The sequence below is a fragment of the Triticum urartu genome, chromosome 4, assembly GCF_003073215.2.
Source record: "Triticum urartu cultivar G1812 chromosome 4, Tu2.1, whole genome shotgun sequence".
Lineage (NCBI taxonomy): Eukaryota > Viridiplantae > Streptophyta > Magnoliopsida > Poales > Poaceae > Triticum > Triticum urartu.
The window spans coordinates 6,762,009-6,776,437 of record NC_053025.1 but is presented as its reverse complement, the minus strand read 5'-3'; positions in this window follow the sequence as shown (position 1 = coordinate 6,776,437).

Below are 14,429 nucleotides of genomic sequence, written 5' to 3'. Positions count from 1 at the left end.
TAGATGAGGTGCTAAGTGCATTAAATACCTTAGCAACTCAACTTCCCAATGCATAGGTGCTTAACTTGTTGTTGCTAAGCACACTTTATTTAATGAGTTAACACCTAAAGTCTTTCATGCATTGGTCAAATTGTTTCATTTAAGCGGTTTGCCTAGGTTCTCGCGCTTGTCATTGGTTCTTTCTGGGGTCACCAAAGTGCTCTCTCCCCTCTTTAAATGATGTGCCATGTCATTTTTCCGCTTATGTGGCATGCTTAGCACCTGTCAACGGTGGAGCACTGGGAAGGGCCTGACATCTCTTCAACAACGACGCCGCTCCCAAAACGGGCCGTTCTGTCATTGCACAACGAACAATTCAGCCTCCTAGCTTTTTTCACTCTGTAAACCTTCCTTTATATTTATACTACCTCCATTTCACAATGTAGTGCGCCCTTATTTTTTGACCATAAATTTAACTAACGAGACCAAGTGCGGCGGGAGCAAAAATTATACCACTAAATTGGTATCGAAATACGAATTCAGTGTAATAATTTTTGTTTCCGCCGCAATCGTTCTCGTTGGTTAAGTTTACGGTCAAATTTAGATCTCGAGATGCGTAAGCGCACTACATTATGGAACGGAGGGAGTACCAATGTTAGAGCATCTACGGCCGGACTAGGCAAATCCAAATTCAACCCCTCGGCAGACATGCCCGGGCAAGTCCGCGGATAGTGACCGGTCAGGCCCCAAATATTGGATTCTACAACCAGACACCTTAAAATAGAAACCTCAAATCCATCTAAGCGGAGCTCACCCGTGCCCATCTCCGGCGGCCGGTGGTACTCCCCAGGGTGTTGGTCCGGTCACCGGCAAGGTAGAGTATGTCATATGAAACTAGCCGGCTCACGGGACTCAAGGCGTCGCCGTCTCCCATGCCCTACTCTTCCTTGTCGCAGCCCGGAGCCCGAACAGTGCCGGTGGACGTCAGATCGATTATTGATCTGTCCTGGGATGAGCCGGTGACATTCACCACAACGCGGTTGCGGCGCCTGGACTGCTGCATCATATGGGGCACCGGAGAATGCGACTCTGTTTTGCCGACGTCCACCGCCGAAAGGGTTGCCGCCGCCTTCCTCGCCCGTTGCCTTGCACGCCGGGCATGCCACGCCATGTTTGCGTCAGGCAATGCCCATGGTGTGTCGATGGCATCGGCGCACCAATGAAGGGGTTAAGCATCCACCACCGCGTTCCGATGAAAGACGGACCACACCGCCTTCGGTGAGGCAACGAGGGCACACCTAGCGCCAGATCCATCCACCATTTTGGTGGACGGAATGGATTCCCGACAGAAGGAGTCCAAGAGCTGCCTCACACGGGTGGCCACCTCCCAGGAGCTGCGCAGCGCAAGCCGGACGGCCATCTCCTCCTCGAGGGTGTGTGCAATGAGCTCGCGGTCGACGGATCTGGAGATGAAGGATTTGGATCCGCTGCCCGCCATGTCGGAGAAGGCCAGAGATCATCGGATGAGAGATTGGATGGCGGAAGGGAGTATAGGGAAGTAGCTAGGGTTTTGTCCGGCATGCGGATGGCGAAAAATATATGTGGGTTCCTTGTTGCTAGCGTGGGTTGGGTCCGACCTGACGGATACGTCCGGGCATGCCCATATCCGCCTCATATTTGGGTTGTATATGAGGGGTGCCGGTCAGTCAGAGCGTTTGAGGCCCATTTGAGATGCCCGTCTGGGTCGAATTTTATTGTTTGGGCCATCCGCCTGGATGTTTGACGTGGGTTTGAGGCGTCCGGCTATGAATGCTCTTACATCATTTGTTCTCAAGAAGATAAATACATGAAAGTACCATCGTTACACAAACATTGTTGATATGCCAAGGACTTCTTGAGTGCCTTATTTACTGGTGGTCTACCATTTGCACGTGTGGTGGCAGAATTTTTTCCTTAGTATTCATTTTCGCAACCTTTAGATGGAGGGGGAGGAAGGATGGAGGAGGAGGATGGGGGAGGAGTGGCGGATGGAGATGGGGCGGCGGCTGGAGGAGGATAGAGGAGGGTAGCGACTAGAGGGGCGGAGGTTGGAGGGAGGTGGGGCGGTGGCTGGAGGAGGAGGAGGGAGGAGGACGGGGCGATGACAGAGGCACAATGCAACGACGGCGGTGACGAGGGAGGAGGAGGAGGAGGATGGTCGGGCGCGGGCGAAGAGTGGCACAAAGGAGAGTGACGAACGGGCGCACGGAAAATGTTTAACTTAGCAGTAGTGCGGGTCATGGACCAATGCTAGTGCTAACCACATTAGCTGTAGCGTGGGTCCTGGCCAAGCACCACTGCTAAGTGGGGACGGGTAGCTCGGCTCGGCTGGCCATAGCAGCAGCGCGGGCCAGGAGAACACGCTATTGCTAAGGAGTTTAGCAGGAGCGTGAGCCCCTGACCCGTGCTCCTACTATGGCAAGCCCGTGGGGCACAGCAACTCCTCCCTCTGGGACCACTTAGCAGTAGTGTGGGTCATCGACCAACGCTACTGCTAACTTGCTACCTGCAGTGCCGGTATGTGACACGCTACTACTAATTACCAGTAGCGCCACCCCACATACCAACGCTACTGCTAAAGTTTTATCTGTAAGTTTTTCCCTAGTAGTGTTAGCAAGTGTTGCTGATGAACGAGTTGCGGAATTACAAAATGGTTTGGTGGAAATGTAGATTCTGTGTTCCTCTTTCAAACCCCAAATAATCATGGAGATTGAATAGAGGGATTGGGAGGAATCAATATTTCATATAGGTATGGTGGAGCACCTCAAATTTAATGGAATGGGGGTACTTATACCCCCTGCTCCCTAGGCAGACCAGACCATTGCCTCACAACGGACTCCGGGGCCCAGGACTTAATAGACCGGGGACTCGAACTCACCTGAGGCAGACCCCCACATCTCGCAATAGGACATGGGGGAAGAGACCCCAAGGATCGGGGCTAACCAGATGGTTGCATGCCCACTCCGGGGACCCGGAGGTCCAAGACCCCAAGGACCTGATGCATGCAGAAGGTTAGCAACACAATGGGCAGGGGACTTTGGGACCCAAGCATCCCAGGGTATGGAGAACTGGAGTGTCCAATAGCAAAACATATGACTCTAGGGGGCAATCCCATGACTCCGGGACTGGGGGATCCCATCATTTGGTAAAAACTTCCTAGGGTTTTACCTCAATGTCGACTTGACACAGTGGCGAGGTTAAGTGTATATGTTTTGCATGATCCCCAACATTCTCAAACACCTCAACCCTCCTAATAGTGTTGCTTTCCTACGACTGAAATAATATAGAAAACCTTTGAATCTTCGGATAATAGACGCCTTCTCCTTTTTGAAATGAGGGGCTAACCATCTCCAAAGATAGTCACCGAGAGACAAGTGTCGCGAGATAAGCTTGATAAATGATATTAATCCTCCCTAACCTATTGGCATCAACATGAAAATAAGATTAGGGATATAATGCACTTTCGGTAGAAACATTTTGCAATAATGTAAAAGAGCCACAAACATACAACAAAACAAGTCACCAACAAACCAACCAAGTATAGAGTTTATGCATAGCCTGCGGGGCATCAACGACACACATGTGTATATAACTGACACAAACAAGACAACAAGTTCTGTCACAGGATGTTTGGAAGCCTGCAGTTCTAGAGCAAGAATCATCATGTGATTCCAAATGCCCCCGCTGAAGGTCAGCACACGTTGAACATTGCCTATATATTGAAAGATACATATACCCCATTGTACCAGGGATAACATGGGGCTATGTTTTTTTATTCCGATCACTAGTACTTAGGGCCCAAGGCATCGACCTGTTCCTCCATCTACATAAGAAGAAGAAGAATACGTCAATGATTAATACATGTTTGTAATGCACGATAATGCTCAATACACATGGTTTCACCAAATCAGCTTTGTTGAAAGGTGGTCAATATCATATTACTATACTTGGCAATGGTGGGAAACAAAGAAACTCCATTGCTTAGAGCTATCACATACGTCTACGGCCGTGTGATGACAACATTAAGAACAGAAACATTTGACAACCAAATTGGATTTTCAGAGACGTCAAATTAAGTGCTCCAATGTGGTCCAGAAACCAAATGGTTCCTTCCATTATAATTTTCTATACAACAAGAATACAATCAATGTAATTTTTTAAATTATCAATAAACTACATCCAGTATATTTATTGTGATACAAGTGAGAAGTTTAGTGTAAAAAAAGAAAACATAGGGACACAAGGGACTACCTGCAGTATGGTGAGGAACATGTTGCGCACATCACAGAACTCATTCATAATAGGAGCCAATGCAATGAGGTACCTAGGATAATGCAAATATACAACACTATTAAATTCTAAGCGAACTGAACTAAAATTGTTCAGAAATTGTAAACCTCTATTTGAAGAAAAAAAATCTAGCCATCTCAGACTTAGTCATGCTATAAACGAAAGCCTGGAGCTCACAAGATACACGAAAGTAATGAAAGAGGTATATTTAGGAAATGAACCAAGATCTACCACCAGGTTGTTGCAGATGAAATGAAGACTAGCTAGCCGGTTAGTTCTGGGAATATTAGATTGGTATGAGCTAAATATAGTGCCATAAAATAGGGCGGGTTTACATATAGAATGTGAACAATAAAGAGTGTGGATAATAATTATTGTGCAACATGTATAATAAGATACTGTCTACTAACCCTTCTTTGGTTTTTGAATGATTGAACCGACGGAAGTGCATGCATGAGACGCTCAGTTTGTTAGCACCAACACTGATATATGCAAAAAAGAGCAAGATCGGGAAATTAGAAATTGACCATACTAATTAAACGATATTGGGCATGTTGATACACATAAGCATACTTGTGTTGCTATAATAATATTCTCAAGGAGGCATTCGAACTCATGGTTGTCAACACAATAGATTGTTTGGTAAACCAAAAAAATAAATGGCACTAGCATTCCATGTGATAGCGAATAAATAGTACCAAAGATATTTCAAAAAAACAAGTTTCACTTGCCGAGACACAATATTGACACGAATATTGTTAATTCCCTTGCACGAAACACAACCAAATTCGACTCTTCTAATTATGCCTACACGACAGCACGAATGATACAAGCCGCATGACCATGACGTACACACCCTGTCCTAACGTATCCAAATAGAAACAACATTGAATGCAGTGCAGAAACCAGGAATTAACATTGGCTTCACGTAGAATAACATATCATTAATACAAGAAATGTTTGCAGGAAGACAAAGTTTTCCTTGATGAGCTACAGCACTCCTATTGGCAGGAATACCGAAAGTTCGTCAAGAAAACACAACTAAACTCAGCTCTTCTACTTATGCGCATATGACAGCCCCAAACAACGCCAAGACGACTATCTGATCAGAAATATGGATAAACCGAAATAACTACCATTGGCATTAGCATTACACATAGCAGCAGATCATCAATACCAGGAACGCTAGCAAGATGACAAAGTGTTCCTCGCCGAGCCATAACATTGTTCTTTCCGTTAATGAAACACAACTATGGATACACGGCAAACAAAACGAACGGCATACACTTGAATAAAACATCCGAATCGCACGACATCAACGCAACGGATAAACAAAGATACAATTAATTAAGAATGTGTGGGGAGGGAGGGTTCGTCATCATCATTATCACCTGGAGCTACACCCCTTGAGCTGCTGCACGAGGGCGTCCACCTTGTGGAAGTCCACCACTATCATTCCTGTGTATCACAGACCAGAGAACAGATAAGACCAGTCAGTACCCGAGACCAGAGAGAGAGAGAGAGACTGTAGAGAATAGTTATTGTGCAACATAGTACATAATGAGTACTGACCCTTCTTCGGTTGTTGCCTCAGGATGGAAGTACTCCACGCATGAGAGGTTGACTCTCTTAGCACCAACACTGGTATATGCCACAAAGTGGAAGATCGGAAAATTAGAAATTTATTAAATGCTACTGGGGCATGTTGATACACATAAGCATATTTGCAATGCCATAATACTATTCTCAAGGGGCCAATTCCCTTCACAGTTGTCAACACAACAAATTGTGGATAAACCAAGAAAACAAGGACTTGCGTGCGATAGCAGATAAGTAGTACCATAGATATTTAAAAACCGACAAAGTTCCACTTGTTGAGACATAAGATTGGCATGAATATCAATATTTCTCTTACACAAAACACAACTAAATTTAGCTCTTCTAATTATGGCTGTACAGCGGCGCGAATGACACGAGCCACATGCCCCCATAACGTACACACCCTGCACAAATGTATCCGAGTATTTGAATAAAAAGAACATTGCCGTTACATAAGCATGTATCGTTAATACAAGAAATGTTTGCAGAATGACAAATGTTTTCCTTGACGAGCTATAGCATCGCCATTGGCAGGAATACTGACACAACTATCCCCAGCTCTTGTAGTTATGTGTATACCACAGCCGCAAATGACACCGCACCGACACATCTGAACAGAAACAAGGACAAAAACAGAAAACTCTACCATTAACGGAATAGCATATAATTAATAGCAGGAATGCTCGCGAGACGACAAAGTAATTCCTGTCCGAGCCATAACATTGCCCTCGGAATGAATACCAGTACTTCCGTTATGCAAAACACAACTAAACTGGGCACTACTTCAACTTACGACTACACCACAGCGCAAACACCACACAGGGCATTCTGCAACATAGATGGGTATGCCCATGTGTGCCGAATCAATGCAGGATACGCGTCCAGAACGGGGATACACACCGATATGCCGAGGATACACGTATCCTGATGTGTCCCTTTTTAAATTAAGAAAAATAAAAATAAAGAGAAAACGGCTGGGATACGAAGGGGATACAACAGGGATAGTATGGGGCTGCTACCACGATCAAGTACTTGATCCGAAGCCCATCGGGAGGCTGATGTGGGCTGCCTGATATCAGTGTCTGGTCGCTGATCGTCAAAACAAACCCTACATACGAGTCCTATCGCCGTCATCTGTCAATTGCTGCAATCTGCCGATCTCTCCGCGCTGCCGGCAACAACGACATGATGCAGCATCTCGCCGTAAGCCTCCCTGTCTCCATCCATCTACATTCATCTCCATTTTGCACTCAAGCTCGATTGCTGCTAGGCTAGCTGGCTAAGCCAAGTAGCAGTGTAAAGGAACGTGCATGTTTCATCTGGTGGTGTACACCACTGTTTCATCTGGTGTACAACTTAGCAATCTTGACATCATCTTCTGCTAGACTACTATATCTCTTGCTTGGGTGGATTGCTTGTGTCTGATCAAACTATCCGTCAAGGGTCAACATGTACTGGATTAAAGTTTTTGCTCAACTGTCCGATGTTTGCTCGGTTTGGATGTGGGACTGCTGATGACACAGAGGAGAATCACTATTCTAATCCTAAGTTTCCCCTGTGGGTTCATGTTACACGATATGGAGGGGATGAAAGATTTAATTGCCACTTTAGTGGTGGGGATTTCCCTGTAAGTTATTCAAGAGTGAGAGCACATCTTTTGAAGACTACAGGTGCTAGTGTGAAGATATGCACCAAGATTGCTTATCCTGTTCTTGAGATACTTCGCAAGGAAGATCGTGAAGCTAGTGCAGCTGTAGCCAATAGTGCACCAAAAAATAAATTAATCTCCCTACCTCCTTATGAAGGTCCGAGTTTGCCATCATCAGTGAAGAAAAGAAAGGGAAAGCAGGCCAGTATCTCGGATTCTTTTTTTGAAACGAGGCAAAAGACTTGCCATTTTCATTGATTAAGAAGAAGAGAATTGTCCGGTTAATTGACGGAAAACCGGGCTAAAACCGATACAACACAACCCACATGACATGGGCACCACCGGCCAACCTGGCCACCGACATGGAATAGAAGCCACGACGGCACATGCCAACGGATGGCCACACGCGCAAGCAACCGACAACTCTGACTTTGACGACGAGCAACACAGGGGAAATATGTAGGACTTGCGCCGATCGTGCCGAAAAGAGCACCTCGAACACGCCGGGAAGAACCGACTACCGAAGACCACGCCGCGACCCAAGATCCTCTTGACGCCATCATCGTTGCCAAACAGAAACCAACGCCCCGCCTCAGCAAACCACGCGGCGAAGATGCCGCCATCGACGGCGAAGATGCCATCATCCTCCAGTCTCTCAGTCATAGCCGGCTCCGAGACGATGCCCCCAAGGAGGAGAAATATGCGAAGACGCCTCCATCGCCCGATCCAACAGATCTGAGGTTTCCCTCCAAAGCCCAAGCCGTGGGGAGAAGGAGCAACTCCACGGCGACGCTTCCAGGAAAGATCACGACACCCGCGGGCGCCGCCGTCGCCGGCTCCGGTGAAGACCGGAGCAAGGATTTCTCCCGGAGATGTGTCGACCACCTGTCACCACCGACCGCCGCCCACTGACCACCACCCCTGCCGAGGCCGACCTCACTCTGGCCACGGGATCCCATGATCCACCGTGACCAGATTCGCGCCACCTCCTGGCCGAAGCCGCCACCACCATACCCGGGGCCGCCGCCCCGGAGCCCAAGAGCCGCCACGTCATCGTCATCACCGTCGGCAGGAGCCCGGCCAGGCCGATAACATGGAGCCCACATCACAAATCTAGAGGCAAGGGAGGGCCTGGCCAGACTGCGACCTCGCCCCAAGCCTTGCCTCGGAGGGCCGGAGGACAGCCAAAGCCGCCGTCGGAAGACTACAGTCGAGCCGCACTAGATCTGAACCGCCGGAAGCCAGAGTCGCACGAGCGAGACAGAGCGGTCGCAACTACCTAGCCTCGACCCACTGCTGGACGTCGCGAGGCCGCCGCCGTTGCCGCGCCTACTCGCCACGCCGCCCAGCCGTCACGCCACCGGAGGAGCAGCCGCCTCCATGGGACCCGCAGCCTGGACCACCACCAACCCGAGCGGGGGACAAGGCACGCCGAGGCGCGCGCTGCGCACCGTCCGCCGAGTCGCCGAGCTGCCCACGCCGCCACCACCAGGCCCAGCCTCGCCGAGCCCTCGATCTGCCAGAACACGGTCGCTCATGCTGGAACCCCCTGCCGTCCGCGCCGCATCTGGTCGCCGTGAGGCCACCGCCACGCCGCCCCTACTCCCGGACCACTGGATCCGCGTCAGCCATCACCAGAGCCGTGCTCGCTCGCCCGCCGGACCCCGCCGAGCTCACACGCCAGATCCGCCCTTGGGCCACCCTGAGAGAAGCCCCGCCGCCACCCTCCCTGGAGCATGACCGGGCTTTGCCGGCGGGCTCCTCAGGCAGCGGCGAGGTGCTGGGGCAGAGGGGGGGGGGAGGAAGTAGCCGGCACCGGTGGTGTTCCCCCGTGTCGCCCGAGAGAGGCGACGCGGGGGTCGGTGGTGGGGGAGGGGGGTGGAGAACAAAACAAATATCCCCTCGAAGAGAGACACATTGTTGATCTCCAAATTGCAAGGATGTTCTATATATATAGGAGCTTTGCATCTTGTTAATCTTATACCGTGTTCTATTGTACTAGTGGTGTTCACCTTGCAAGCATGCTGATTGTGGTGTGCACTTCTATTTTATACCACTTCCCATCAATTTGGAAAGAAACCCTGCCTCTTACAGTTATGTATCAAACAAAAAATTGGGAGGCAATGTGCCTCCACCATATGATGCATTTTTTCCAGATCAGTCATATGATGCATTGAGGACCACATTTCTGCAGAAGGAGAAGTTCCATGTTGAGAGGATGCTTGAGCCGATCAAGATGGCATGCACTAGTAGAAAAAAGGGGCTTTTGTCCCGGTTGGTAAGGCTCCTTTAGTCCCGGTTTTCGAACCGTGACTAAAGGGTCGGTACTAATGCCTCTCCTCTTTAGTCCCGGTTCTTACACGAACCGGGACTAAAGGGCTCATCACTGCTCAGTTTATCCTCTAATCACCCCTCATCATTCCAAATCATCTAACTTCCCGAATGGTCACCCATCCTCCCACTTCCCCAGCATGAGCACGCTTAACTTCTGGGTTCTATTCTCTCTCGTTCCAAGTCTGCACTTGTTGTTTTCCTGACAATAGTAAGATGTCAATCCTATTAACCTTCATGAATTTTGCTTGAGCATGAAGTGACACATTTCACTGTTTGAGTTTGAAACTATTTTTTTTTAAAACAATAATTATTTAGTAACACTAATATTTCTTGAATAATTAGTTTGACCAGATTTGACCAAAATTCAAAATAACTGAAATAATTATTTAGTAACACTAATATTCTAGAATAATCAGTTTGACCATTGTTTGACGACAGTTTGACCATTGTTTGACCAGATTTGACTAGTAATTTTTTCGATTTTTTCCACTCTAGATCTTAAAAGCCCCGTAACTTTTTTTCTGTTAGGTTTTTGAGGATCTGAAAAGCCCCTGTTAAATTCGGATGTAACTCTTCGAGTAGATGATTTTTCATATAAATTTTTTTTAATCCGAGTTCGTATGCAAAAGTTATGCCCATTTTACAAATTCCAAAGAGATTTTGCAAATAAAGTCGAAATTCATATTTGTAAATTTTCCCAACAAGTAGACCACATATCACATGGGAAACTTATTTTATTTTATTTTTTTTTGACATTTCCATCATTTTCTATTGTTTTTTCTAAAACTGAAAAGGCGGTCTAGGGGGGGAGGGGGGGGGAGTTTGGAAATGGGACCTTTATTACCGGTTCGTGCCATGAACCGGTACTAATGCCTCAAAACCCATTAGTACCGGTTGGTGGCACCAACCGGGACTAAAGGTCTAACCTTTAGTCCCGGTTGGTGCCACCAACCGGGACTAATGGGCATCGCACCCTTTAGTCCCGGTTCGTGCCATCGCACCCTTTAGTCCCGGTTCGTGGCACGAACCGGGACTAAAGGGCCCAGGTGAACCGGGACTAATGCCTTAGCCGCACGAATCGGGATAAATGCTCACGTTAGTCCCGGTTCTTGACTGAACCGGGACTAATGTGGAAACTGCCCCGTGACCAAAGCCCTGTTTTCTACTAGTGATGGCTCTTCAAGGGAGTGAATATGCAAGTGATGGATGGTATGATCCTCAACGGCATCCTATTTTGAACATCATAGCTATGACATATGGTGTCCCCATGTTCCTAAAAGCAATCAATACCGAAAGAGAGGTAAAGGTTATTAGACAACAATTTTTACCTTATCTTTTGCTTGTTTGTGTTGTACAATACTCGCTGTTTGTTGCTGACAATTTCTAGTTCTTTATTTTGATAGGTAAAAACCAAGGAATACATATTTGATAGGTTGAAGGAAGTAATTGAATAGGTCATATCAAAGAATGTGGTCCAGGTTATCGCCGACAATACGTCGAATTGCAAATATATTGGCTTGAGGATTGAAACGCATTACAGAAATATTTTCTGGACTCCATGTGTTGTGCAACCCCTCAAGCTTGTAATGAAGGACATATGTGATCCGAAGAACTTTGTTGGTGAAAATACTGAATTTAAATGGATAAAACAAGCTGGAGATGATGCCTTCTATATTAAAAATTGTATCTTGAATCACAACATGAGGTTGTCCATGTTCAATGTGTTCAGCAAGCAAGAATTTCTTGCGATTGCAGAGACAACATTTGCAAGTCTCATCATATTGAAGAGGTTCATGTTAATCAAGTCATGTCTTGAGAAAATGGTTCTATCTAATGAGTGGAATAATTATAAAGAGGGTGATTTAGAGAAAGGATTATCCGTGAAAAAAATGGTTCTTAATGAGGAGTGGTGCGATAATATAAGTTAATTCTTGCCTTCACTGAACCCATTTTCCTGATGATAAGGACAACCGGCACAGATAAATCATTTCTTCATCTTATCTATGAGATATGGGACACCATGATAGAGAAGGTGAAAGTTGCTATCTGTCCGGGTGAAAGAAAGGAGCACTGGGAAGCATGTTTGTACTTGTTGTAATCTAGTTCTTCCTTTTGAATTTTTTATTCCTGTTTACTTCTTTTATTTAGCTCAAAGACTTTGTATTGTTTATTTGAAAATTAATAGAAATACGTCCTTCTGTTTCATTCAAAAAAAGAAAAAAAACAATCACCATTTCATGATGTTGTTCATAAAATTTTGACAGTTCGCTGGACCAAGAGTCACACTTCCCTTCATTGTATGGAACACTCTGTGAACCCAAAGTATTAATTACAGTTCAAAATGGATTGAGGAAGTTCCTGGTCGTGTCAGCGGCCACATTGACGCTGAAATTACAGAAAACAGGAACTAAGCAGTTTTTTTCAAATCCAGATGACACGAGGAAAGTGAAAAACAATTTGCTGACCTCTCTCATTTGTGAATACCTTTGAAGATCGAGAAGCAATAGATGATAGAGCTCATTTTGATCCAAAGAAATGGTGGGGAACTTATGGTGTGCACACTCCAGAGTTAAAAGATTTAGCCTTGAAGCTTTTTTATTTTTGAAAATGAGGATTTAGGATTGAAGCTATACTTGGGCCGCCAGCATCGTCCTCTTGTTTTGAGATGAATTGGAGCGCATATTCTTTTATTCATAACACTATGAGAAATAGTTTGGTTCCTGAACGAGCTGTGGGTTTAGTTTTTATGCACGATAACTTGCGTCTACTGTCAAGTCCAAAGATTATGTGAGTGGGACAAGCAGAATGGTTTATGTTGGTGGAGATCTGGCACTTGAAAGTGTGTAGAGATGAAGGTGCTGAACTGGCACTTGATCATGAGCCCCAGTTTTTGCAAGAGATGATAGGAGATGAAGCATCTGAAGTTTGAAGCCTTGGCCTTCAACTTGGCATTTTATAATATTTATATTGGAACTTATTATTAATTTTTTTTGTAAAGCACCATTGAACTATTTTATTCATCATCTACGCATATACTCGCCTTATCCCTGTAAGTCCATTTTTAGAAAATGCCATTTCCCGTCCCCGTATCCCCTTATTACCATGTAACATAGATACCCATGACAAACACATCCGAATGTGGACATTGATGCAGCGGAGAAACAAACTTAGAGTTAAAAAAGGGCGGGGACAAAATGGAAAGGGGTATTTGTCGTCATCATCACCTGCTGCTGCTGCACCCCTCGAGCTGATCGGCGATCCCCTCCACCTTGTCGTAGTCCAACTGGGGCTGGTTCCTGCGAACATGAGAGCAGAGAAACAGACAAGATGAGTTTATACCCGAAGAGACGAGAATGACGACACCAGAGGGAGAGGGGTGCCGACAGCAAGACGGCGATTTCGGTGAGGATCTTGTCAGCGTCTTGGAGGAAGCGTTCCATGACCTCAACGACCATGCCCTTGCGTATGTTCTTGTACCTCCACATCACGTACAGCTGCAAGAAATACTGATCCACCGTACCCTAGATCCACCACGGCAGAGCAAACGTCAGTTGGCCAGCCGGCCAAAACCGATAGAAAACGGTGATGCTCAGCGATTCCAGCCCACAACCACACGGGGTGTAGATGGGACGTTGATGGGAGAGAGGGGGGGCTCACCTCGGCGAACTTGGAGGCGATAAGGCCGTTGATCTCGGCCCTGATCTGGGCGGCCGACATGGCTAGGAGGTCCGGGAGGAGGCAGGCGGACCAGGGTCGGAAGGCTCGGCGCGCTGGGGAATTCGCTGCTGTGGCGTCGGCGGAATGGACGAGGAGTGGAGGGGTGATGGAGCCCCTTGTATTGCTCAGGCTCTTGCGGAGGCGTTTGCCATTGATGAGCTCGGAAACGGGAAACTGCCGCTGGATAAGCGATGGCGTCGGGTGAAAGCCTTGACAGCTCGTCCGGGTTCGAAGACCAGCCTGGGTGGTCCCACCTCCCAACGTGGTCTGTCTATGGGCCGAGCAGCCCATGCGCCTTGCCAAATATTCACCTAAACTTTGTCAAATGCCCGCTAGAGGCGTGTGGACTTAGCGTAAGTTACATGAAGTCGTCGGCCATCTTAATCCGTGGTAACGACTGTTGGGACTAACCCCGGACCAGCTCGCCCTCCCTCCCTCTCGCTCGCTTGGTCGCGGACAGAGGTAGAAGATGGAGAGGAGGACAATGGATATTTTCAGGCGACCAACGCCATGCCGCATGTACGGCCTTTTCTATTCCCAGCTCAAACTGCTCGGTAACACACTGTATCTCACAAACTGATTACAGCCGCGTAAGTAGCAGACACACACACGCACTGCACGCCCACCTCCTCGAATGGCTCCTTCGGATGACTCGGCCAGCATCTACTACTCAACTGACACAACTACATGGACGAACTAACCTGCTAACAGACTCACGACCACGCACGAACACACCCGGAACGCATCCAGGACAAGGTTATTCCCAACAATCTATCCATAATCTCGGAGTTGTTGCAGCTCCCGTCGTTTTTGTCACCATGGC